Source organism: Triturus cristatus, chromosome 2_2, assembly GCF_964204655.1.
Source record: "Triturus cristatus chromosome 2_2, aTriCri1.1, whole genome shotgun sequence".
Classification (NCBI taxonomy): domain Eukaryota; kingdom Metazoa; phylum Chordata; class Amphibia; order Caudata; family Salamandridae; genus Triturus; species Triturus cristatus.
The window spans coordinates 847,237,409-847,262,761 of NC_140582.1; the positions used below are offsets into that span (position 1 = coordinate 847,237,409).

At 51.9% G+C, this 25,353-nt stretch overlaps 1 long non-coding RNA gene across 1 annotated transcript in view; it reads left to right on the forward strand.

The window, feature by feature from the left end:
• Window positions 1-2,455: 2,455 nt before the first annotated feature.
• The window catches only part of LOC146862867 (uncharacterized), a 128,327-nt gene continuing 105,429 nt past the window's right edge, over window positions 2,456-25,353 (forward strand). Inside the window, exon 1 of the long non-coding RNA XR_014978517.1 lies at window positions 2,456-2,554. This is a non-coding gene — a long non-coding RNA (uncharacterized LOC146862867). The remainder of the gene's footprint in view (window positions 2,555-25,353) is intronic.

Below are 25,353 nucleotides of genomic sequence, written 5' to 3' on the forward strand. Positions count from 1 at the left end.
CCAAAAGACTCCAATCCCCCTGACACGGTCGACCAAGATGTCATGGTCGACCGTGTCAAAGGCCGCAGACAGGTCCAGCAGGACCAGAGCTCGAGGACACCCTTTATCAGCGGAATCCCGTAGGCTGTCCATAGCTGACAGGATCACAGCTTCGGTAGAATGTGCGGGACGCAAACCTGCCTGATGGGAGTCCAGATGTTTGTACATCTCCAAGAAGTTGGAGAGGCATTTAGCTACATAACTCTCCAGGACTTTGGCCAAGAAAGGTAACCGAGATATAGGACGATAAATGGCAAGGATCGCCGGATCCGCTCCCAACTTTTTCAGGAGAGGGACCACTGTGGCTTTTTTTAAAAGCTAGAGGAACTATACCAGATGTAATAGATTTGTTCAGTAGAGCAAGGGCCGGGCCAGGATGGATCGCAATGCACTCTTTCAAAATATGGGGCGGGCAGTAGTCCGCGGGTGCACCTGACTTAGTATCCATTAAGAGGGACTGGAAGGTCTCTTCACTGATCGGAGGGAAGCTATTAAGGGTGCTGTTGTTACACTGCTGAACCGGGGCATTCTGCTGGGGAGGGTGAGAAGGTATCCTACTTTTTATAAGGATAATCTTATCAATGAAATAGTCATTCAGGGAATCACATAATTCCTGGGAAGGAGCGGCCTTTCTTAGTATGCGTTCGGGGTTGGAGAGTTCATCTATAACAGAAAATATAATTTTTGAGCTATGACTTGACTTTAGGATGCGGTCAGAAAAAAAGGCAGTTTTGGCTGTCAAAATGTTTTTCCTGTAGCCTTTGTACGCCATGATGTACTGGGATCTTTTTTCAGGGGAGTATTGTTGGCGCCATTGTCTCTCCAATTGCAATTGGCGTACAGTCAGTTTCTCAGCTTTGAGATCGTCCGAGAACCATCTATTGGTTTCAGTCCGACGCAGTAATGTGACTTTTTTTGAGGGGGCGTGTTTATCACTAGCCTCAGTAAGCCACCTAGATACCTTATTTTCCAAAGTGTTAACATCAGGATGATGTAGGGCTGGGATGGAGTCTGCTAATGTATTAAGAAACTATTCTTTATTAATAAGGTTCCATTTCCTGACCATGCCTCCTCCCCGTGCTTTAAGTGTCGGAGAGGCAGATCTCTTGATTTGAAATTTCAATAGATGGTGATCGGACCAAATACAAGGTAGCACAGAAGGGATGGTAATATTCAGGTTGGTAGCCCAGATTTGGTCCAAGATTCTGCCCTTGACATGGGTTGGAGATGGAACAAACTGAGATAAATTGAGATTTTTAAGTAGATCAGAGATCTCTGCAGAATGCGGTCCTTCATTGGGGTCGCCATACCAATAATTAAAGTCTCCCACCAGGAGAACCCTAGCATGTTCAGTCACTAGCGTAGCTAACTGTTCGCTGAGAGCCAGTGGAAAGGAAGGCATCGGTTTAGGTGGTCTATACAGTAGAACACAGGCCAGGGAGTCATTAGCTGACTCCAGCTTGATCACTATATTATCCGTGTCTGCGAGAGATAAGCATGTCAAAGAACAGAAAGTGAGGTCAGTGTGAATGATGGCCGCCACACCACCACCTGACTTTCCCGGACCTCTATTGGCCGATATGATGTAATAGTCAGGGGGGAGTGCTGCAAGTATGTCCGGAGCAGAATCATCGGTGAGCCATGTCTCGGTCAAAAGCAGGACATCAGGTTTGTCCATAAACAGGAGTGAAAAAATGTCCAGCTGATGTTTCACCAAGGAACGGGTGTTAAGATAATAAAATGACAGAGGGACTGCTCTATGCGTAGTCTGAGTAGGGGGGTGCAAATTACAAGCCGTGGTAGGCCAGAGCTCCGGGAAACTAATACGTGCAGTGAATAACTTGTTGGCAATTAGGATAGAAGAGACCTTACTGGCAGGATGGCAGTACATGTTATGCATAGCCTTCAGTGTCTCAGGTGGATAAGTTATGGTCCGCCCGGAGTGGCTGGTCCCTTGGTCCGGAAGGGCGCGGACGGGCGCAGACGGGCTTGCCTTTAGCGCGCCTTCGGCGTGCTGTCGGCGCGTCCGCTGCGCGTGCGCAAATGCTTCAGCAATTTATCCCCCCGGCGTGAGTGCATCTACAACGCTGTCTGGGTCCCTCACCTAATATGGCTGCCAAAGTTAGCGTAGGCGTCAACCTCCATCTCAAGAACACCGCGACGAGCGATGCAAGATCCGACAATGAGGCTGGACAGTGAACGCTGCGTGAGGTGAGCCCAAGGTGAGTGCAGGTGCAGGTTTAAAAGCGCAGTATTCTCGCAAAAGACAGTATATTAATAAGAGCGACCTCCCGGCTTCCGCCTCAGGAGTCAATCTGGGCGCGGCGCGTGCGCAAATGCATCAGCAATTTATCCCCCCGGCGTGAGTGCGTCTACAACGCTGTCCGGGTCTCTCACCTAATATGGCTGCCAAAGTTAGCGTAGACGTCTACCTCCGTCTCAAGAACACCGCGACGAGCGATGCAAGATCCTACAATGAGGCTGGACAGTGAACGCTGCGTGAGGTGAGCCCAAGGTGAGTGCAGGTTTAAAAGCACAGTATACAAAGCAGTATTCTCGCAAGAGACAGTATATTAAAAAGAGCGACCTCCCGGCTTCCGCCTCAGGAGTCAATCTGGGTGCTGTTATAGCTTCTCCATTAGCTGGCTTCGTAAATTGGAATGAGGCAAAAAGAAGACGCATGGACTTTGAATAGTAAATGCCTCTTTCAGTACCCCATTTGAAAGTTTATTTTAATGGTTGCCTTGTTTTTGTGGACATATTTTTTTTATATATGATGTTTGTTAACATTACCAAGACTCTGCACTGCTCAACTTATACATCTTCGAGAAAAAGGGGGCAACCGAGTAACCCGGGGACCTGGGAAAGACGATTATTTAAGACAGAAAAGATCCCTGAGGGGGAAAGTGTAGCTCTTGACTTCCACATCTATTGTTATCAAGAACACTTCTAATCAGTGAGATTTGTATACTTTTAGTGCATTTATTATTTTTTCTTCATCTCTTCACGCATAAATCCTGTTTGAGAAACCAGGATTCTCAATCATTTAAATAATATTACAAGGTGCTCCAAATGAGTGATGTCACAGTGAAAATGAACAAAGTGAATAAATGGTGCACACGTGTTTTATACAGATATATTCATGTGACTGATATGGAATGTCTGTTATATACAGTACTCCTGTTATGAGTGTCTGAGATCCACAATCAGATTAAAAGACAGTCCAGTGTAGAGGTTTTGTCGAAGTTTCGTCCCACAATGCTAATTTAATTATAAACAGTTCATCATCAGGACCCGGACTGTGGCAGGGGTCCTACAGTTTGGAGTGTGTCTGATACGGTTTGGCCATGGTCAGGCTTGACCCTTTGGAGATGCAAGTAACGGTAAAGTATTGTGCTATGTACCAGATGGGCTGAAGAATAATGTGCCAAGTACGTTAATTCAAGTTTGTCAATATAAGAACACGATCTTAGTGGCCCTCAATTAAACAAATGGCAACTGGAATAACCATTTTCACATGTTAAAGCTCTTCCGTTCTCCGTCGTTGGGCATCATTAAGCATTAGTCTGACCATGAGTGTGGCTAATCCTTCACAATACCATTTTCATATGTCCCAGCTCTTGCGTGCGCCGTCTTTGGGCATCGTTAAGGATTAGTCAGACCGTGACTCTGACTAATCCTTAACGATGCCCAGCGACGGCGCACACAAGAGCCTGGAAAGTGCAGACTCACTGCGCTTATCAGCAGACTCACTCCACTTATATCCGTCAGTTTGGGTAGAGGAGAAGAGTCTCTTCTAAATTCCTGAGGTAAGGCGGGTAGAAGGACAATTAATCAGATTGTGGGGGAGGAGGGGCTAGTGTGAGTAGGGGGTGTTCGCAATGCACTCTCTGACCTCGACAGATCGACAGTCTCTACAGTCACTCTCTCCATCATCTTACTCCCCAGAGGACTCTGCATCCTTCATCTCATTACATCTGGTCTGACTGTCAGGGCTTCAATCTGTGTCTCCCTCTGGGTGCTCCCACACCTCCAACACATTTTTCCACAATTGAGCAATAGGACGCCTCCTGATTCCCCTGGCACCCCGTATCAGTGTCCTCTTTTCAACTCTCAGCCACATCCTAACATCTTTCATCCAAGGCTCTACTATCGGGCCCACCCAGGATTTCCAGGCCATCGCTGCTCTCTTTATGGCCAGCACCAAGGCCAAGTCCATGAATTTTTACCCTACTTTCCGATTCTTCGGTCTATGAAACACTCTCAAGAGGCACACCTCCACTGTGAATGAGAGAGCGCAGCCCAGTGTGGTGCCAAGCATGTGGACAACCAAGTGCCAGTACTGCTGTAGGTGGGGGGAACTCCAAATGATATGACAGAATTGCGTGTCTAGAGATGCCCATCTGGGGCAGCCCCTCTGCCCGCTACTTTAAATGATCTGGAGCCTGTGGGGCATTAAGTAGGTCATATGTACATAGTTGAATTGGGTATATTTCAGCCTCATATTTCTAGAGACCTTCTTAGTGTATGCCAGAATGCCATTCTACTCATGGTTTCTAAAGTCCCATCCCAGCACTTCACTTAGTGCCTGACCACTCCCAGAGACAGCAGTTGGTGTAGAACTGCATGTGTCTGCGGTTCATTGCGCCCTCCAGCCCACAGACTGGGTGGCAAGTCATATTGGGTTACTAAGTCCTCCAGCGGGAGTAAAACTCCGACCTGGTAGCAGTCTCCAACCATCTCTAGGTTGACAGCTTTCCTGGTGCGAAAAGACTGAGAGGGTCCCCATGGGGAAGAACAACCAAAGGCAGAGTAGGGGCATAGAGCTTAGTCCCCGCCATCATAAGGACGCAACGTCTCCAGAATGTCAAGGTTACTGCCAGCAACACTCCTGGAGGGGCAGTGCCGGGCAGAGCTGTTAAGCTAATAAAGCGCTCCCACTCAGGACTATGCCTATCTGTCTCAATTCATTTGGTTGTCTTCCAGCCATTGGGTGCCCCATTGAAGTTGAGCGACCAAGAAATATAGCTCAAGGTTTTGGGTTCCTAAGCCTCCTTCGTTTACTGGGCGCCTTAACACTTCCAGTGCTACTCTGTGGTGACCCCGATCCTATATTAATTCCCTGAGTAAGGGATCCAGTTATCTTAACCAAGAGGCGGGTATCCCCACTGAGAGGTTAGTAAAGAAGTACATCTCAGGAGCATAACCATCTTGGACACTAAGATTCTCCCTATGATTGGTAGTTTCAAGCGTCTCCAAAAGGGAACACAAGTCAGGAGCTATCAGAGAGACCTCCCCTGATTGCCCTCCTGTAGATCCTCCAAGGAGTGAAACAACTGAATTCCCAAGTACTTATAAGTAGTGGGTGACCAGGACAGACCTACAGCTATGTCCGGCAGCCACCAGGTGTCTGGGACCACTGAGAACAGACAGATCTTTGATTTTTTGACTTTCAGACCAGAAAGCTACTCAAATTGCCCTAGGTACAATAAAAGGTCATCGGCACCCTGTCATTCCACTACCATCCGAGTGCACGCCCCTTCTCTCTGAAATAACTCTGCCAAGGATTCAATAACCAGTGCGAAGAAGAGGGGTGAGAGCAGGCACCCCTGTCTGGTGCCTCTGTGGAGTCCATACTGTACTGAGATAGTTGTGCCCATTCTGACCCATGCTGTTGGTGCAGTTTAGAGCAGCTCGACTCAACTAATCCATCGTTCCCCCAGTTGCATTTGCTTCATACCTGCCATCAAGAAATCCCATCTTACTGAGTCAAAGACCTTCTCAAGGTCTACAGACATCAACAAGGCCCTCTGTTGAGATTGTGCCTCTGGGTGGTAAAGGACATGATATAACAGTCGCAAATTGCGGAAGGTGCTGCGGGCCGGTATGAAGCCGTTCTGGTCTTCGTGTATTAAAGCTGGCATATGAGATAGCAGTTGAATGGCCAAGATCTTACTAAGGGGTTTAAATTCCATGTTGAGCATGGACGGGGGTCAGAATGCCATGACCGGAGCACCCTGGGCTGTGGTCTTGGGAAGTGGGATCACAATTGCATCCCTGGTAGATTCTGGCAGGACGCCTCGTTCCAGAGAGTCGGCATATAACTCTTCCAACTTTGGGGATAGGGTCCCCATGAAGGCTGAGTAAAACTCAACTGGGAGTCCATCCGGGCCCAGCATTTTTCATGTGCCCATCTCTCAGATGGGAACCTGAATCTCTTTGACCTTCACTGGACCACCAAGCTCTTCTTGAGCCCCTCTGGTGAGTTCTCGCAGAGGAAGCCTCTGTAAAAAGGCATCCTGTATTCCCAAAGATCCAGGGGTATTTGTATAATGATTCGTATTATTCTCAAAAGGAAGCGTTAATACCTCTGGGAGAGAATTGCAGTTAGCCATCTCCGAAAAGCAGCTGTCTGATAGGGGCCTCATAGGACTCTGGTTTAATAAACCTGCCCTCCACCTCTTGCGATGTATTGTTTGTAGTCATGGCATCTCAGTTGTTCTAAAATAGTATTGTATTGTTCTTTCACCTCCCTGAGTGTGTCCTTCACGGTCTCGTCTGACCACAAGGCATTGTCCAGTTTGTGGAGTTTAACATCTAGTGTCTGAAGTTCCCCATTCAGTGCCCTTCACGCTCCAATCGAGTGGCTTAAACAATGACCCCGGACCACCACTCTAAACGCTTCCCACTCAAACAGTCTGGTGGAATGCAGAGCCTTGGTTTATGTCAAAGTATCCAGTTATGGCGTCACCTAGGGAATCCCGGAAACATGTATCTTCGAGAGACATAAGATTAAGACACCACTTTGGGTTGTCTGGGCGGTCCTCAATCGGCTTAAAGCCCAACAGCAATGGACTACGATCCGAGAGTCCTAGTGACATAATGATTGTGTCTATTGGAGCATACAAATTTGTCCAGTTGGGTGCAGAGTCCATGAATGTGGGAATAGTTAGAGTAATCCCTGGTTGCCCCATGTTGAATCCTCCAGGCATCCAATAGACCCCACTCATCTAGCCAGCCTCTGAGGCCCTCAGCTGTCTTATGGGTCGGAGCGCCAGGCATCGCAGGAGTCGAGCGGTCCTGCAAGATATTGGCCATGCAATTGAACCCTCCTTCCCCAAGTAATAAGTTATATGAGACCAGTGGCACCAGCAAGGCTGAGGATGAGCAGAATAAGGCCACCTGTTTTTGATTGGGGTCATAAATGCTTCCCAATGTAATTTATCTACCCAGTAGCCTACTTTTAAGTAAAACATAGCATCCCTCCTTATCTACGGTGGAGTGAAAAAGGTCAAAAGGGTCTCCAGTCCTTATCCAGATAAGTGTCTCTGTGCAAAGGCTGAGTAGTAGGCCGCTTATAACCGACATCGCCACATACATCTTAAGTATTCGACCACCCCCCGGAAAGGTGAGTTTCTTGTAGCATAGCTAACTACACTCCCCTACATCGCAAATATATTTGTATATTATTGCACTTAGCTGCCGAACCCATTCCCCTGATATTCATGTCAGGAATGTTAGTAGTTTGCGAAGTTGAAAGCCTCTTCAGCATCCGGCCCCCTGGGATTCTTAGCTCTCTCTTCCGTGCCCAGCGCCAGTGTCCCTCCTCTCTAGGCTTGGCCCTCGGTAGTGCGGTTCCCACTTTGTATGCCTCAAACCATTCCCAGGCCCCTGCTGGATTTTCACAGAAGTATGTAGTGCCATCAAGCATAGACCTGAGCCTGGCAGGGAACATCCGAGAATATTGCAAACCCTCCTCCCTCAAGGCATTCTTTGTTGCCAGGAAGGAAGCATGCTTGGCCTGTACTGCAGCTGCAAAGTTGAGGAACATTGAAACTCTGCTATTGCCCACTGTGAAGGGGTTCAAGGTCGGTGCCACTTGCAAAATAATGTCTCTGTAATGTAGTAACCGCGCCACAACATGGCTAGGTGGCCGGCCAGGTGCCAGTGGGCGGGCCGGCACCCTGTGTGCGCGTTCCAGGGCTAAGAAAGGGGTGAGTCCATTTGCGGGCGCGTCTGCTTGGAGCCATCCCTCCAAGTACGATACCATGTCGGCCCCCTCTATGCCTACGGGCAATCCGACCACTCAGATGTTGTTCCGGCGATTGTGACCTTCCACATCTTCTGCCCTATGTTCTAAGATGCGCAACTTGTCTGTTAATTTATCCATCCGGCGAGGCGATTTTCCAGTTGCAACTCTCGCATGGTATTCTCCACCTCCTTAATGTAGCGCTCGCTAGCTTCCCGATGAGGTGCAGGCGGCCATACATACGTTCCCGCAGGTGGAGCGCCCGGAAGTGTAAGTGTGGGCGGCAGAGAACAGTGTATGGTCCCTCAGGTCGCATGACACTACAAATCCCATAAGCCCCACAGCGGAAACCCGGAAATAGGAAGCTCGCATTTCGGCCGGAAGAGACGCTACAAAGCCCCGCCTCTGGTTCAGCGCGGGGCTTTGCAATTTGCCTTGCAGCCAAGTTCCAGCCGTGATTCTTCTCTGCAGAGTTTCCCTGTTTGAAGCCGCCGAGTTGTCTCTGCCATTCTTGATTCCAGCCTCGCAGCGGGTGTGACACGCCGCTTCTACGCTGCTCTCACTTACCACGGTTCTTTTTCCATGTGCCTTTGCCATTTTTGCCTCCTTGAAACTTAATCCTTGAAGGGGGAACCAAAGGACCTAATTGCACTCGTGGTGTCCCGGAGTCAGGCAGAGCGGATGGTATTCCCCGCAGGACTGCTGTAGCTCCGTGAGACACTTTCCCTGGGCACTGTTTGTGACTTCCGAATCCTTTGAGTATCAAAACGGATTGTCAGGTATTTAGGTGGGATTTATTTTGGACTTTGTGCGCGGTTGCGCTGCTTTGTTTTGGGACATAACTGTCGTGGTTGGTATCCATGGCCCTCATCGCTGGCAGGGATATTGAATCCTGTTAGGTGTAGCATTCCTTGACCCTTCAGTTTGGACTACACTGTTCTCAGGTTCTCTCGCCATAGTTCTTAGTGAGTAACCGCAGTTATATAGAATAGTAGTATATGGTACGCACTACTGCGTTGTCTAATCATTTATTCTCTCTCCTGTGTGCATACAGTCTCATCCTGCTCTCCCGAGATCTACACATCCCCCCAGGCAATAGAGGGTGAACAGGAGAAGGAGAACAGCTGGCAGCTTCCTTTTTTGTTTTATCCACTTCCCCTTTCCCTGGGGTGCAGGGTCGCTTGGGAGTTGTACATACCCTATGCGCCGCTGTGCTTTGGGGACGAGGGAGGTTAATCTGCACACCATTGTTCCCGCTGACGATCTTCAGAGGTTAGTGGCTAATTACATGCGTATGCCATTGACATCCGACAGATTGCAAAGCCCACGTTAACGGGTCAGCCTGAGCAATGGATACTAATGTTGTTCTCGCCTCTCTGCTGGAAAGCCTTACCGCTCTCCAACAGGAATTACACACTTCCCGAGCAGAAACCCATGAGTTAAAAAATGAGGTAGGGTCATTAAGAAGAGAGGTAGCGGGTATCTCCAGAGCAGGGAAAACATATGCATTTGGTAAAAGTCCCTATATCAAGGAAAGTACTCTTACCCCTCCTTCATCTTCTATTGGGGTAAATTCCCAGGGTGCAAGCTTCCTACCCGACCCAACGACACTACCCCCTTCCCAAGGCACTTCACCCACCGTCCACATAGTGCAGAACCCTGGTATTCCTTTAGCACCCCCTGAACGTTATTATGGAGATCCGAAAAAATTTGAGATATTTCTCAATCACTGCAGACTCCATTTTCTGTGTAAACCGGTCATTTTTCAGGATGATGCATCAAAAACGTCGTTCATGATGTCCTACATGGGGGGTAATGCTGCAAGTTGGACTATCCCATTGATGGAGCGGAATGATCCTGTGCTCCATAACTTTCCAGAGTTCTGTAACGAAATGCGGAAGCTCTTTGATAGAAAGACGCATATGATGGCATTAGACAAAGAACTGATTACCCTTCGCCAAGGGTCTCAAGACCTGCTCACGTACATTACCACCTTCAATCGTCTAGTTGTTGAAACCGATTGGCCACAAGAAAAAAGGACTACCCTATTCTATCAGGGGCTACGGAGTGAGATGAAAGACGTCCTCTCCCAAGTTGTACGACTACCAAATACGTGTGAAGAATTGATAGAGTTAGCCGTCCAACTGGATCATCGGCTTCAAGAGAGGAAGGGAGATAGAGGCCGTGGGGACTCCCGTTTCCCTGCACCCAGGTCCCGTGCATTTCCGGAAGAACAGGCAAAGACGTCAAATGGAGCAGAGCCTATGCAGATCGGGGGGATCAGAGGCCCCCTTACGCCTGAAGAGAGGGAGAAGAGGCGCCAACAAAAGCTCTGTCTATATTGTGGCAAAAGCGGCCATTTTATCAAGGAATGTCGAGCCCGAGCAAGAGGACCCGACCGTGGAGCAGAGGCCAAACCACAGAAATCCGCCCTTCAGAAGACGGAAAACTAATGAACCCAAGTATGGACGGGATCTCCGCCTTGGGTTATGGATCATGCCAGATCCCATCTCTGCTAGCCAACACCATTCAACCCTCTGTGGCTCACATCAATTTGAATGTGACTGTATGGGTTTCCACCGACAAGTCTATATGTGTCTCTGCATTAATTGACTCCGGAGCCACTGGGAACTTCATAGATCAACAATACGCCCAACATATAGGAGTGCTGTGTGAACGTAAAACCATCCCTGAAGTAGTAAAAGCAGTGGACGGCAAGACATTGACTTCAGGTCCTGTACGTTTTCATACTACCCCTTTTGGAAGTACGAGTGGGTATGGATCATTATGAACTAATCCAATTCGATTTGATAGACGCCCCGGATTTTCGCCTAATTCTTGGAATGCCCTGGTTAACCCTGCATGACCCTGTCATCAGATGGATGGATCGCACTGTTTCTTTGACTTCCCCTTTCTGTCGAGAACATTGTTACAAGAGACCCAATGTGCAGGACGACACCATGAAATCCCAAGCAGGGTTGCTGTCCACCAGATGTGAAGAGAAGAAGTTCTGCTGCTCAATATCCCTACCTGTGGAGTATACAGATTACCAGGAGGTATTTGACAAACAGAAGGCTACACAGTTACCACCTCACAGACCATACGATTGCCGAATAGATCTCATTCCTGGAGCCGACATTCCGTGCAGTCGGGTATACGCTCTCACGGAAGCTGAAACACGTTATCTCAAGACGTACCTTGAAGAAAACCTTGCCTCCGGTTTCATTCGCCACTCAACTTCTCCGGCTTCATCTCCCCTTTTTTTTATTTCTAAGAAGGACTGTGATGAGCTCAGAACATGCATTGACTACAGAGCCATAAATAAAGTAACCGTTAAAAATCGGTACCCATTACCATTAATTCCAGTGTTGCTGGACCAACTAAAAGGAGCTCGTATCTTTACCAAGTTGGACCTCCGAGGCGCCTACCACCTAGTAAGGGTCAAAGCTGGGGACGAGTGGAAAACAGCGTTCAGGACAAAATATAGATTATACGAATACCAGGTGATGCCTTTTGGTTTATGTAACGCCCCTGCGGCATTCCAATTTTTTATGGATGAAGTGCTAAGGGGCTTATTGGACACCATTTGTATTGTCTATATTGACGATATTCTCATTTACTCTGCTGACCGTCAGGATCACATAATCCATGTGAAGAAGGCATTGAACCGATTACAACAACAGTCTTTGTTCGCCAAGCTGCAAAAATGCCTGTTCCACGTCGAAGAAGTTGCCTTCCTTGGCTATGTCATCAATGCTGAAGGCTTCCAAATGGACAACAACAAGGTGACAGCAATCACGGAATGGAAGGCTCCGCTGAACGTCAAAGCTGTACAAAGATTTTTAGGATTCGCCAATTATTACAGGTGGTTCATAAAAGACTTTTCAAAGGTCATACAACCTATTTCTAGTTTGCTGAAGAAAAACACCCCGTTTGTGTGGTCCAAGGAAGCCGACCATGCGTTCGAAACATTAAAAGAACGCTTCACCCAGGCCCCCATCTTACGTCACCCTGATCCTTGTGTACCCTTTGTAGTAGAAACTGATGCTTCACAGTACGCCTTGGGAGGAGTTCTATCTCAGCGACATCCGACAACCAGTCAACTACATCCGATTGCTTTCTTTTCAAAGAAACTCACCCCTTTTGAGGTAAACTACTCCATCACAGATAAAGAATTGCTGGCCATTAAACGGGCATGTGAGGAATGGCGTCATTATCTCTTGGGAGCACATCACACGGTAGAAATTTACACCGATCACCGCAATCTCCTTTTTCTCAAGACCGCAAAAGCTCTAACTCCTCGCCAGTTGCGTTGGTCGTTATTCTTTTCTGACTACGATTTAATTATTAAGTACAGACCCGGACCACAAAACGGGAAGGCAGATGCCTTATCCCGGAGAAACGAATCTGGAGATCCACCGGCGGAAGACCTTAAGGAACCGCCTGCCATTATTCCTGTCTCTGCCTTCCCAGCACAAGTTCTAGCAACCATTCTGTCACAGGAGTTCCTCGAAGAGGTAAAGGGTGCTCTAACAACCATGGATGTTCCCTCGTGGATTCAAACCAATCCAGAACAGCGGAGCACGACCGGAGATTTATTGTACCACGATCATGCTTTGTATGTACCCATCACATCTCTACAACAACAAGTGCTGGCCTGGGCCCATGATTCTTCGCTAGGGGGACATTTGGGAGAAACGAAAACCATCGCCTTAATGGAAAGACATTTTTGGTGGCCCACTTTGAGGAAAGATACCAGAGACTATGTCAAGAATTGTGCCATCTGTGTTCAAGGAAAGGCCAAACACACCAAACCTGCTGGCTTGTTACAACCCATTCCTATTCCTCCTTTTCCATGGCATACAGTATCTATGGACTTCATAGTTGAAATGCCACCGTGCAAAGGGTATAACACAGTGTTAGTGATAGTCGACCATTTAACAAAGATGGGACATTTCATTCCACTCACACATCTTCCCACTTCCCACGAACTTGCCATTCTATTTTTACAACATGTCATCAGGGCCCATGGAATCCCCAGAGCACTTATCACAGACAGAGGAACACAATTCACTTCACGGTTTTGGAAAGAGCTGTGTAGCACATTAAATATAGAAGCCCGTTTATCTTCCAGTTATCACCCTCAGACAGATGGAAAGACGGAGCGTCTTAATCAGACCTTAGAACAATACCTTAGATGCTTCACACTCCAAAACACCTCTGATTGGTTTCCACTTATCTGGATGGCTGAATTCGCATACAACAATGCAGAACACTCCACCCTGGGTTGCTCCCCTTTGTTCTGTATGTATGGTTCACACCCAAACATGCTCCCCTTTGACTGGCCTGTCATATCCAATCACCCCAGCATACAAGAACATCACGCTCACATACGAGCGGTGCTCATCGACGCCAAACGCCAATTGCTCTTGGCCCAAACCGCTCAAAAACGACATGCAGACACAAAAAGGGCACCAGAACCCTCATATGCAGTAGGGGATAAGGTTTGGGTGTCCACAAAGAACCTCCATCTTAAAGGGGTAGGTAAATTGGCTCCCAAATACATAGGACCCTACACCATTGAGAAAGTTATCAATCCTGTAGCGATGCGCTTATCCCTTCCTGCTTCATGGCACATCCATCCTGTCTTTCACGTGTCCCTACTTCTGCCTTGTCCGATTTCTACAAGATTACCCTCTAAACCCATTCCCATTGACATAGATGGGGAGAAAGAATACGAAGTACACAAACTTCTGGACTCTCGCTTGGTTAGGGGAAAAGTGCAGTACCTGGTAGATTGGAAGGGTTATGGAGTAGAGGATCGAACCTGGGAACCAGCTGATAATCTGCATTGCCCTCTCCTGTTGAACAGGTTTCATGCGGAGAATCCCGGGAAACCAGGTCAACCGCCGAGACGGCGGCTATTGAGAGGGGGTTCTGTAGCGCTCGCTAGCTTCCCGATGAGGTGCAGGCGGCCATACATACGTTCCCGCAGGTGGAGCGCCCGGAAGTGTAAGTGTGGGCGGCAGAGAACAGTGTATGGTCCCTCAGGTCGCATGACACTACAAATCCCATAAGCCCCACAGCGGAAAACCCGGAAATAGGAAGCTCGCATTTCGGCCTGAAGAGACGCTACAAAGCCCCGCCTCTGGTTCAGCGCGGGGCTTTGCAATTTGCCTTGCAGCCAAGTTCCAGCCGTGATTCTTCTTTGCAGAGTTTACCTGTTTGAAGCCGCCGAGTTGTCTCTGCCATTCTTGATTCCAGCCTCGCAGCGGGTGTGACACGCCGCTTCTACGCTGCTCTCACTTACCACGGTTCTTTTTCAATGTGCCTTTGCCGTTTTTGCCTCCTTGAAACTTAATCCTTGAAGGGGGAACCAAAGGACCTAATTGCACTCGTGGTGTCCCAGAGTCAGGCAGAGCGGATGGTATTCCCCGCAGGACTGCTGTAGCTCCGTGAGACACTTTCCCTGGGCACTGTTTGTGACTTCCGAATCCTTCGAGTATCAAAACGGATTATCAGGTATTTAGGTGGGATTTATTTTAGACTTTGTGCGCGGTTGCGCTGCTTTGTTTTGGGATATAACTGTCGTGGTTGGTATCCATGGCCCTCATCGCTGGCAGGGATATTGAATCCTGTTAGGTGTAGCGTTCCTTGACCCTTCAGTTTGGACTACACTGTTCTCAGGTTCTCTCGCCATAGTTCTTAGTGAGTAACCGCAGTTATATAGAATAGTAGTATATGGTACGCACTACTGCGTTGTCTAATCATTTATTCTCTCTCCTGTGTGCATACAGTCTCATGCTGCTCTCCCGAGATCTACACATCCCCCAGGCAATAGAGGGTGAACAGGAGAAGGAGAACAGCTGGCAGCTTCCTTTTTTGTTTTATCCACTTCCCCTTTCCCTGGGGTGCAGGGTCGCTTGGGAGTTGTACATACCCTATGCGCCGCTGTGCTTTGGGGACGAGGGAGGTTAATCTGCACACCATTGTTCCCGCTGACGATCTTCAGAGGTTAGTGGCTAATTACATGCGTATGCCATTGACATCCGACACTTAACCTGGTCCACTAGATTTCTGTGTTCAGTTTGCAAGAGGCCTAGACTCATGGCTACTGTGCTGATATCTTGCTAGAGGGTGTCTTTGGTGTCTGCCTTTGCCGCCACTATCTTGTCTAATTGCAAATGGATGGAGGCGGAAGGAATACTCGAGCCCTTCGGTTCAGTAGTCTTGGGATGAGGGATCACCCCCTGTCCTGGCTGGGCTCCAGCCGCCTTAGTTTTAGGCTTACCCATAGTGGTGTGCTAGCAGAGACCTTTGTAAGAACAACAAGTTGAGTGTGGGTAGGTCATGCACAGGTCACTTCCTGAGGTAGGGGAACAATCTCCAGCCAACATATAGCAGTGCACATTAAGTACATCCTGGGAGGTCTGATCCTTGGTCCAACCAGGACTCTCCACCCTCACCCTAGAGGTATTGTCAATAATGGAGTGAGGTCAATAGGACTCCACCCAAGCGTGCAGCTACTCAGGGCCTAGCATGGGGCCGGCTGCATCTCCAGCGGTGGCTGGCTCCTCCACGACAGGATTGAGGGAGACAGTCTCCTTTTCACAGTAGGAACTACAATAGGTCTTCAAGGGGGTGGGGTATGGCCGCCCGGGCTGCTTGGGTGTGTGCTCCTCCGGTGAGTAAACGCGGTCCGCAACTCTCCCCTCGTACCCTGACACCACAATTATGCAAATGAGGACAGTTTGGTCAGGGCCACTACGTTTGTGCAGACCTTTCACCCCTCAGTGGGAATGCAACACATGGGCACCAAAGATCCAAGTCCAACCTCAGTGCTCCCCGCCTGTGGCAGAAGGGCTCTCAAATGTAAACTAGTCAACCCCAATGTATGTGGTCCCCTGGGAGGTCCCAGGGCATACAATTGCGGTCCTCCATGCAGCAGACCTTTCCCCTTCTCAGCTCCCCCTGATGGTTTGCTGTGGGATCTTCCCAGTTACTGCAGGAGTGGAAGGGAAGTCCCCAGGTGAAGCATTGCCTTCTCTCAACCAGTGGACCAGGCCCCAGGATTGAATTATAACCCCTAATAGCTCCTCAGCTCTGCACGCTGCCGGTGTCCACCTAGCGTCGTTCTCCTCTCTGTTTGCTTGGGCCCCCAAGAATTCTTAATATATGGGAATCACCCTGCGCAGCCAGAGACTTTCAGGAGCTGTGGTCTTCTCTGGGGAGCCTCACTTTCATCAGGGCTGGGCCAATCCGGTCTAAGCTGGCCTGCCTCACAGGCCCAAGCCGTTATTTCTCAGTGGGCCCCAGCTCGTATATTTGGCATCGCAGCCTCAGGGGGGCTTGCTGAGGTCCCGTGTGCCCTCACTACTCCACCAGCAAGCCGGGAACACGGGCCACCGCGCTGCATCCCAGCTCAAGCCTCGGTTTAATGAAGACCAGCTCCACAAGGTAAGGGTTCATGTAAGATTCATTCAAAGAAATAACCCCAGTCGTAATCTGGTTAACTGAAAAACTCAACAGTAACGGTCAACAGAAGAATGTTGGAGGGTGGTGTGACACACAGTGCCAATAGATTAACAGGAAAAGCATTACATCATAAAGAGGCATCAGCCACAGCAGAGCCTCATTGTAACACCCAGATAGTTCTGTCGCAATAGGGAGGGGCCAACACACCAGGTCTCGCTCCTGTCACCTGGGGTCTAAAGGCCTCTTGTCGAGGCCTTGCCAGGGCCCACACACTCATATGAAGTCTTCACCGGGACCACTCCAGTCCGTCAGGGTCTGTCTGCCGACTCGCTGGAGCCACTTCATTTGGCCTCAGATGCCATTTTGGAGACTGAAGCCAGGCAGGAAGCAGCTGCCAGGGTGACCCCAACTATTATCAACAACAGTGTGCCTCCCAGACCATATATTAAAGTCTTATCTAAGGATAGGAATCTACCAGAGTATTCCTAGTTGGGTTTACATGTTGAACTCCTTGGCTTACGGTGACTTCTGAACAGGTAAGTTATGCCCCTTACTTTTAACTTTGAATAACTTCTACAACACAAAAATTCTCTGGTTTGGAGTTTGCCAAATGGATTTTTATCATCAATCCTTTTGAGTATGTATACAAATAATCACATATGACAGAAATATTTACAACACACACCATGACAACACAAAATAAATGATCTATGGCATCACTTGAGGCAATGTATAATGCTGCAATTTACATATATAGTACATTTACACTAACAGACACATATTTAAAACATATATTTGCAGGTATTTCACACCCCACATTTTCTTGAGGATAAGTTCTATTTGTGATTGCACATCTAGTGTTTTCCCTGGTGTCCTATTTCTTAATATCCTAGGGACCTAATTCCCTTTGGCCCTCCCTCTAATTCACGTAATGACACTATTCTAAGGCCCTCTGGAGGTCAGAGCTTATTATTATTGAACTGGTTTAACGTTCTTTGTTACGTTATTCCTTGTAGTGCCCCCTGTGCAGTAACACTAGCAGTAAATGTTGGGGGGGCGTGGCTTAGCAGCCGGCGGGCATGGACGCGTGAGCGAAGAGCTCCGCATCCCGCCCGGCTAAAATCCTGAACGGAGTGGTGCCCCCGGCGTTCCGGGGCTTCTGAAGGGCTCCCCCTGCCTGCCCTGGGCTTTTGGAGCGGACCGCTGGCCGAGTTTGCGGCGCCGGAGGCGGGAGCCGCGACGGCGACTGAGGTGGGGGCGGGTGGCTGCCGGCCATCTTGGGCGGCCTGTGCAGCGCTGGGTGACCGCGGCCCACAGTACGTTGGCGGCCGGCCGGAAGTGCAAGGGCCCCGGCGGGCGCGACAGGAAGTGCCGATCGCCGGCGGGTGGAGGACGGAGTGAAGAGGCGGACGCCCACGGCGGGAGACTCGCAGCTGCAAGTCGCGGACTGGTACTGCCGCTGGGGGTTGCCCCCGAGGTGGGACGGTGTACCGGTGAGAGGAGCCGGGCCTGCAGCGCCGGAGAGGCTGCCTGGAGCGAGAGCAGAGGCGGTGGACGGCGGGCCCTGTGGAGCTGGAAGGCGGGCGGGGCCACGGGAGTAGCGACTGGCCCTGTGAGCGGTATTGAGGCGCAGGACTCTCTGACCCGGGGCTGTGGACCTCGGACCCGGTGGAGAACGCGGCCGCTGGTGTGCGGCGGGGGCGTGGAGTATCGTGGTGCCCCGAGGAGGACGGCAGGGACGTCCCGGCGACGGACTTGACGGGCAGCGGAACTGAGAGGGTCCCCACGACGGACGCAAGGCACGCGGGGCTGGGGTGCTGCCACCTGCCTCGTGACTGAGGCCTTGTGCCGGCCGGCGGGTACCGGGTGCGGGATCATGGGCAAGCCGCGTCCCAGGTTGGGAGGTGCCCCGGCGGACCCCACGGGGGACACTGTCGCAGGCCGAGAGGTCAGACTGAATGCGGATGCGGACGCGGCAGTGGGCCTCCAGCAGCGGCAGCTGGACCAAATCCTCCTGGCTATAGCAGACACGAAGTCGGCGTTGCGGGCGGACATTGCCCAGGTATCCACTGACCTGGGGCTGCTTCGGGCGGATCACCGGAAGCTTGTGGATAGGGTCAAAACTGCGGAGGACAGGTTGGACTCGCTAGCCCCGGCCCAGAAGGTGACGGAGACCCAGGCGGCGGACCTCCTGCGGAGGGTAGTGGTCCTGGAAAAGAGGGCCGAGGACGCTGAAGGGCGTAACCGCCGCAACAACATCCGAGTGGTGGGTCTGCCAGAGAAAATTGAAGGGGGTGACATGTTGACCTTCCTGGAGACCTGGCTGCAGGAGGTGGTGGTGCCGGAGGGGCTCACGCGGTTCTACACCCTGGAGAGGGCACACAGGGTGCCTGCTCGGCCCCCGGACCCGGGCCGTCCGCCCCGGCCGGTGGTGGCCCGCCTGCTGCACTACAGGGACCGTGACATCATTTTACAGAGGGCTCGGACGCAGGGCCCCTTCCAGGTGCAGAATGTCCCGATTTCCATTTACCCGGATTACCCCATGGAGGTCCAGCGCAGACGCTCCTCCTTTCAGGCTGTGAAGAAGGCACTGCGGGACGAGGGGCTGCAGTACTCCTTGTTGTTCCCGGCACGCCTCCGAGTGATGCTGGATGGAGCGACGTCGTTCTTCACTGACCCCGAGGCGGCCTGGAGCTGGCTGGAGGTGACCAGAACCCGGGCGGCGGCGCACTCGGATGGAGGGAAGCCGATGGGGGCGCTGGCCAAGCCCCGCCGTAGCAGACACAACAAGACACGACAGGCGGGGGTCCGGTCGCCTGGTGCCTCCCAGACGGTGCTGGAGCGGCGGGCTGCTCTGCAGGCGGTCTCGGAGATCTCCGGGGCGGTGGCCTCCCAGCTCAGCGAAGCATCGGGCTCCCGGAGGGGAACGGAGGACTCCCACTCTGATGGTGCTGAAGAGGAGGCGGAGGAGTTACCTGATGTTACTCCTGGGACTGCTGATGAGTTGCTGGACGCTTGAAGGTTTGGAGAGCTACTGGACCTCAGCTGGGAGGGCGCAGAAAGTGGGGAGTAGCGAGACATTGAGGGAGAGGCCTGGCGGGGTCCTGCGGGGTTGAGGGACAGATTGCTCTGGGATGGTGCTTTGTGGCTGGCTGTGACGGGTGTGCTGAGGGGGGCCTGAACGGAGCGGAGCGCTGGGGAACGACCGGCTGTGACTGGGCACGGATGCTTTGATACGGACTGTAGTTAAGCCCGTCTGGCAGTGAGCCACCACCTCAACCTCACGGACGAAGTGAGCCTCTGGTGGCTACCAGAGGGTTTGGTTGCTGTTAGGGGTAGTATTTGGATGGGTACCTGCAGTTTAGCGCCTGTTCTGGGGAGGGGAGGGAGCTCGGGGAGTTGGGTAGTGATACGGTTTTTGGGGTTTGTCAGTGTGCCTCGGGGGTCCCGTCATGGGCGGTTGGTTCAACGTTGGAATGGGGAACCCCCCTGAACTGCGATTTATGACTTGGAATGTGAGAGGGCTCACCTCGATGGTGAAGCGGCATAAAGTCCATGCGTACCTAGTGCGGAGAGGGGTGCAGGTAGCATTCCTTCAGGAAACCCATTTGGACAAAGAAGAGGGGAAGGCGCTGCGTAGACGCTGGAGGGGCCAACTGTATTACACGACATTCTCAAAATTTGCTCGGGGTGCCCTGATCTGGGTGAGGGCGGGGGTCCCTTTTCAGCATCTTAGGTCGCTAGTGGATCCGGAGGGCAGGTTTGTGGCGGTGCAGGGGAGGCTGGATGGTAGGGATATAGCGTTGTGTAGTGTGTATGCCCCCAATGTTGACCAGGCCGCTTTCTTTTCCAGACTATCGGGTCAACTGGCAGAGTATTTGACGGGGGCGGTGATGTTGGGGGGGGATTTCAACTCAGTGTTGGATGTAGAGTTGGACAGGTCTCATCTGCCCCTCGCACAGTCGGCGGTTTACCGCGTGGCCAAAGGTAGGCGGGTCTGGCAAGATACTTGGGGCTTGGTGGACACGTGGCGTACCCATCATCCGCATGACAGGGACTACTCCTTCTATTCGGCTCCTCATGAGCTGCACGTCCGATTAGATAGCATATTGTGCTCACCGGATGTTCAACCTATGATGCGACATAGTGAATATTTAGCCAGGACTATATCGGACCATAACCCATGCGTGGGGATGCTGAGGTGGTCTAGGCAGCGGCAGGCGATCCCTACGTGGCGCCTTAACCCCTTACTGCTTGAGGACCCGGTGTTCAAGGCGGAGATTAGCGATTGTGTAACGCAGTATTTCAGGCAGAATGCAGGGACGGCAACGACCCGAGCGGCGGAATGGGACGCGTTTAAGGCGGTAGTCCGGGGGCCTTGCATATCCTCCACCACCGGGGTACGGAGGGCCTTGTTAAAAGAGGTGGACGGAGCGGAGACTCGGCTGCGGGAAGCGGAGCGGGAGTTTCAAGACGGGGACGGCGAGGTGGCTGGGATGGTGGAAGCGCGAGAGCGCGTGGCGGTCTCCATGGAGCAGCTTCGTTGTCACGATCATAGAGCCTATATGGTCCGAGCGCAGGCGGAAAGGGATAAGGTGGGTTCCCTTCTGGCATGGTTGGCGAACCCGGCGGCGCGCGGTGATCCGATACTCCTACTGGTGGAGGAGGGGGGGGTCCCGGTTTATCCCCAGGTGGGGATCAATATGCGGTTCGCCAGCTATTATGCTGAGTTATATGATAGTACAATGGCGCAGGAACCCGAGGGCCTTGCTGCTTTTCTGTTGGCAGCCCGCCTGCCTCGACTGGACTCGGACGCTGGAAAGGACCTTGGAGGCCCGATTTCGCTGAGCGAAATCCGACTGGCAATTAGACACATGGCTCGTCGTAAGACCCCGGGGGCGGATGGCTTGCATGTTGAGTTTTATGCGGCATACCCGGAGCTGTTGGTACAACAGTTGCAGACCCTGTATAGCGAAGCATGGGAGTTGGGGCAGCTGCCCGCCTCTGCTCGGGAGGCGATTGTGATACCCTTGCTGAAACCTGGTGGCGAGGCGGGTGCACGCACAGCCTACCGCCCGCTTTCTATGCTAACGGTGGACTACAAGATCCTGAGTAGAATCTTGGCGTCACGCCTTTTGACCCACATGACCGCCTTGATCCACCGGGATCAGGCAGGCTTTATTCCTCGGCGCAGCACAGCCACCTCCATTCGACGGTTGCTGCGAGTAATGGAGCTGGACCGGGACGAATACCCGGAGGCCTGCACACTGTCGGTCGACCTAGAAAAGGCCTTCGATAGTGTGGAGTGGCCGTACTTGTATCAGGTGTTACGGGCATTTGGCTTAGGGGAGGACTTTGTCCGTTGGACCACCTTGTTGTACAACGGGGCCACGGCCCGGGTGAAAACGGGAACTACTATCTCGGCTTCCTACCATGTGCGGAGGGGAACGAGGCAGGGCTGTTCCCTGTCCCCCTTGTTGTTTGCGCTGGCAGTTGAACCGCTGGCCGCTCACGCCCGACAGGGGGGTGCTTATTCCGGAGTCTCCCTGAGAGGGGATGACCACTACATCTCCCTCTATGCGGACGACCTGCTGTTGTTTTTGAGGGACGCGGGTGATGCGGTACGGGGCGCGACCGCGCTGTTGAAGGAGTTCGGCCGCATGTCCGGCCTGAAGGTCAATTGGGGTAAGACGTGTCTGTTCCCATTGTCGCGGGGCGGCGGGACACCGCGGACGGCGGGACATATTCGATGGGAGAGCAGCTGCCTGCGCTACCTGGGAGTTAACATTTATCATACCCAGGCAGATTTGTTGGAGGGGAATGTCGGCAGGGCGCTTCGGGGACTACAGAGTAGTATGGGATTTTGGAGTACACTCCCGCTCTCGTGTGCTGGGAGGGTAGCGTTGCTGAAAATGGTAGCGCTGCCGCGCCTTCTTTACTTTTTCCGTACACTCCCCATATGGATCCCGGCGTCATATTTTGCGCGCTTACGGGCTCTTTCGACGGGGTTCATTTGGGGGTCAGGACGGCGACGGGTGGCGCTGGCTACGTTGCGGAGGCCACGAGCGGAGGGGGGCCTGGCAGCCCCCGACTTTGAATGGTACTATCTGGCGGCGCAGCTCCAGTGGCTCACACAGGCGGTGGCCCGGGAGTATCGAGGCCCTGAGGGCCCACGAGACAGGTTGATCCCACGGCATGTGCTGGCCTTCATTGTTCTCCAGCAGCGACTGGATCTGACCCAGCTGACCCTGGAGGAACGCACCCTCCAGCAGTGCTGGAATAGGTGCCAGAGACGGGCAGCTATAGTCCGCCCATACGCTCCGGAAATCCCCATTGGGATGTGTACAGCGCTCCCGCATGGGGGAGATTGGTCGGGACTAGCGATTTGGGAGGAGCTGGGGGTACAGATGGTGGGGGACCTGTACCGGGACGGGGCGTTATTGTCTTTCCAGGAATTGCTGGACGCCTATGGGCTCCCGCAGGGGGATTTTCTGCTACACGCGGCTTTGGTGGCGAGCATTCAGAAGCATTGGAACATGGGGCTGTCAGAGCCCCCGACCGTGGCGAGTTGTCAGTATGTTGTAATGGCAGCAGGGACGGCCAAAGCCATTACATGCCTATTCCTGCAGATTATCAACGGAGGGTTTGCAACCTCTAGCCGCCCTGCGAGAAAAGTGGGAAAGGGACCTCGGGAAAACGATACCGGAAACCACATGGTCTACACTAGTGCGGAGGGCCTGGAAGGGGACTCGGAACGCACGATTCCAGCTCGTTCAGTTCTTCACATTACATAGGGCGTATATGACGCCGGCCAAGATCCAGCAATATTTTGGTCGAGCGCAATCTTCGTGCCCTCGATGTGGAGGAGAGGGGGTAGATTTTCGCCACATGTTTTGGACCTGTCCACAGTTAGGCGATTATTGGGCTGAGGTAGTGGATTGCCTGAATCAGGTGACAGACCGCTCTCTCACTCCGGAGATGGGGACATGCTTGTTATTATGGTTTCCCCACACCCGCCGCACGAAGGTCACTAGCAAGTTCTACGACCTGGGGCTAATATTAGCCAAGAGAGAATTGACCCTGCACTGGAAATCTAGGGTGGGGCCTAGCTATGTGAGGTGGAGGGCAGCGCTAGTGAGATGGGCGGGGGCGGAGGGTACACTCCGGGTGCAGATGGTTCTGAGGGGTGACGATGAGAAAGCGGTAGCGACAGCCAGGGCATGGGAAGCGTTAGTAGTGGAGCTCCAGGGACTGATGTCTGAGGTAGAGGAAGAAGGGAGCGCTTCAGATCGGCGAGAGGTGAGGGGAACTGGAGATTGAGTTGGGAAGGGGATGGTGGCGGCCCCCAGACACATACTAGAGGCCTGGACATGAGGGACGATTTGCTTATATGGAGAGGAGGTGAGCGACTGCAATTGAACTCCAGGGTCGGGGGGGCACATCAAGGGTGAAATGGGGGGCAGGGGCGCACTGACACAGGGGGGGGAGGGGGGGGACGAGTTGGGAGTGGGAGGGGGGCTACTTTTATGGCACATGGGAGCTAATGCTGTAATGTACAGTTATTGTTGATTTGAAAACTAATAAAAATTGTTTCAACAAAAAACACTAGCAGTAAATGTTAGCTCTTGGCCTCAGTGTTGCATATGCCGACGCGTTTTGACCTTCATGTGTGGGCCTGGGCGGTAGCATGGAAGGTCTTCTTCAGGGCAAATGTTCTTGTGGGACACGTATCCTTGTTTAACATTTGTTATGATCCTCAAGGTGTGGTCTGTTGTCTCCATGGAATGCTGTCTTCCATGCCAGGTGGTGTAAGCTGTGCGTCTTTCCTTAGCTGCTACTGTGACTTTTTTTGGAGCTGCCGCATGCTTTGTCTATTTGTGCCTGCTGTCAGGCTGTCAGCAGCCCAAGGTAAACGGGCAGGCCACTAACCTTTCGTAACAGCCAGCAGGGACGACAGCCAGTAGAGAGGCCTCCCTATCCGCCAAGATACTACCTCCCACCGAATAGTGGACACTCGTATGGAATGCAGCACCCTGGGGAACAGGGAAGAGAGTAGCCAATCGGGAACTGTTGCGTGTCGTGGGGAGATGGTCTTGGCACCTTACGGCTTTGATAAGACTGCAGAAGGACAAAGGATAATCATCAATACCATACAAGGCAAACAACTACACCAAGGCAAGAATTTGCTGGAAGGGATATTCAAGGGACTACTCACAAGGAACCGGAATATGGTTGTCAAGAGTGACTTGGAGTCCACTCCCTTCCTGGGTTGCATGCGCCAAATGCCGGGGAAAAGCAAGTGTCAGGGAACCAAAGAGGTACATGCGTGGCCGGCAGTTTATACACCTGGCTGTTAACACCACAGCCTGCGCGTTGATTGTTATTGTCAGCGCCGTGCAACTAACCACTACCTCGAGGGCAAGGAATCCTTATCACTTACAAAAGGGGGGGGGGCGCTATTGAAAGGAGAAACTAGCGCGACCTAGCGCTAAGGATCACTGTGGAGTGATAATCCCGTGAGCGTTCTGAAGTACGTTAGGATTCACGTACTCAGCGCTCCTTACCTTCGTCTCCGGTTAGGGTCCGATTCGTGGGTAGAGAACGTGTAGGTTCCGAATTCCGAGGCGGGAAGGAAAGCGTCCGCCCTCGGAATTCCATAGCAACGCCTCCCGCCGCTCCAGCGGGAAGGAAAGCATCCGCGCGCAGCGGAGGCGTCGGTCTTAAAGCGGCAATTAATCCGGTCTTGAGCGGGAAAGAAAGCGTCCGCGGAACTGGAGGTCAAATAAACTGTGGCAGGGGCAGCGACAACG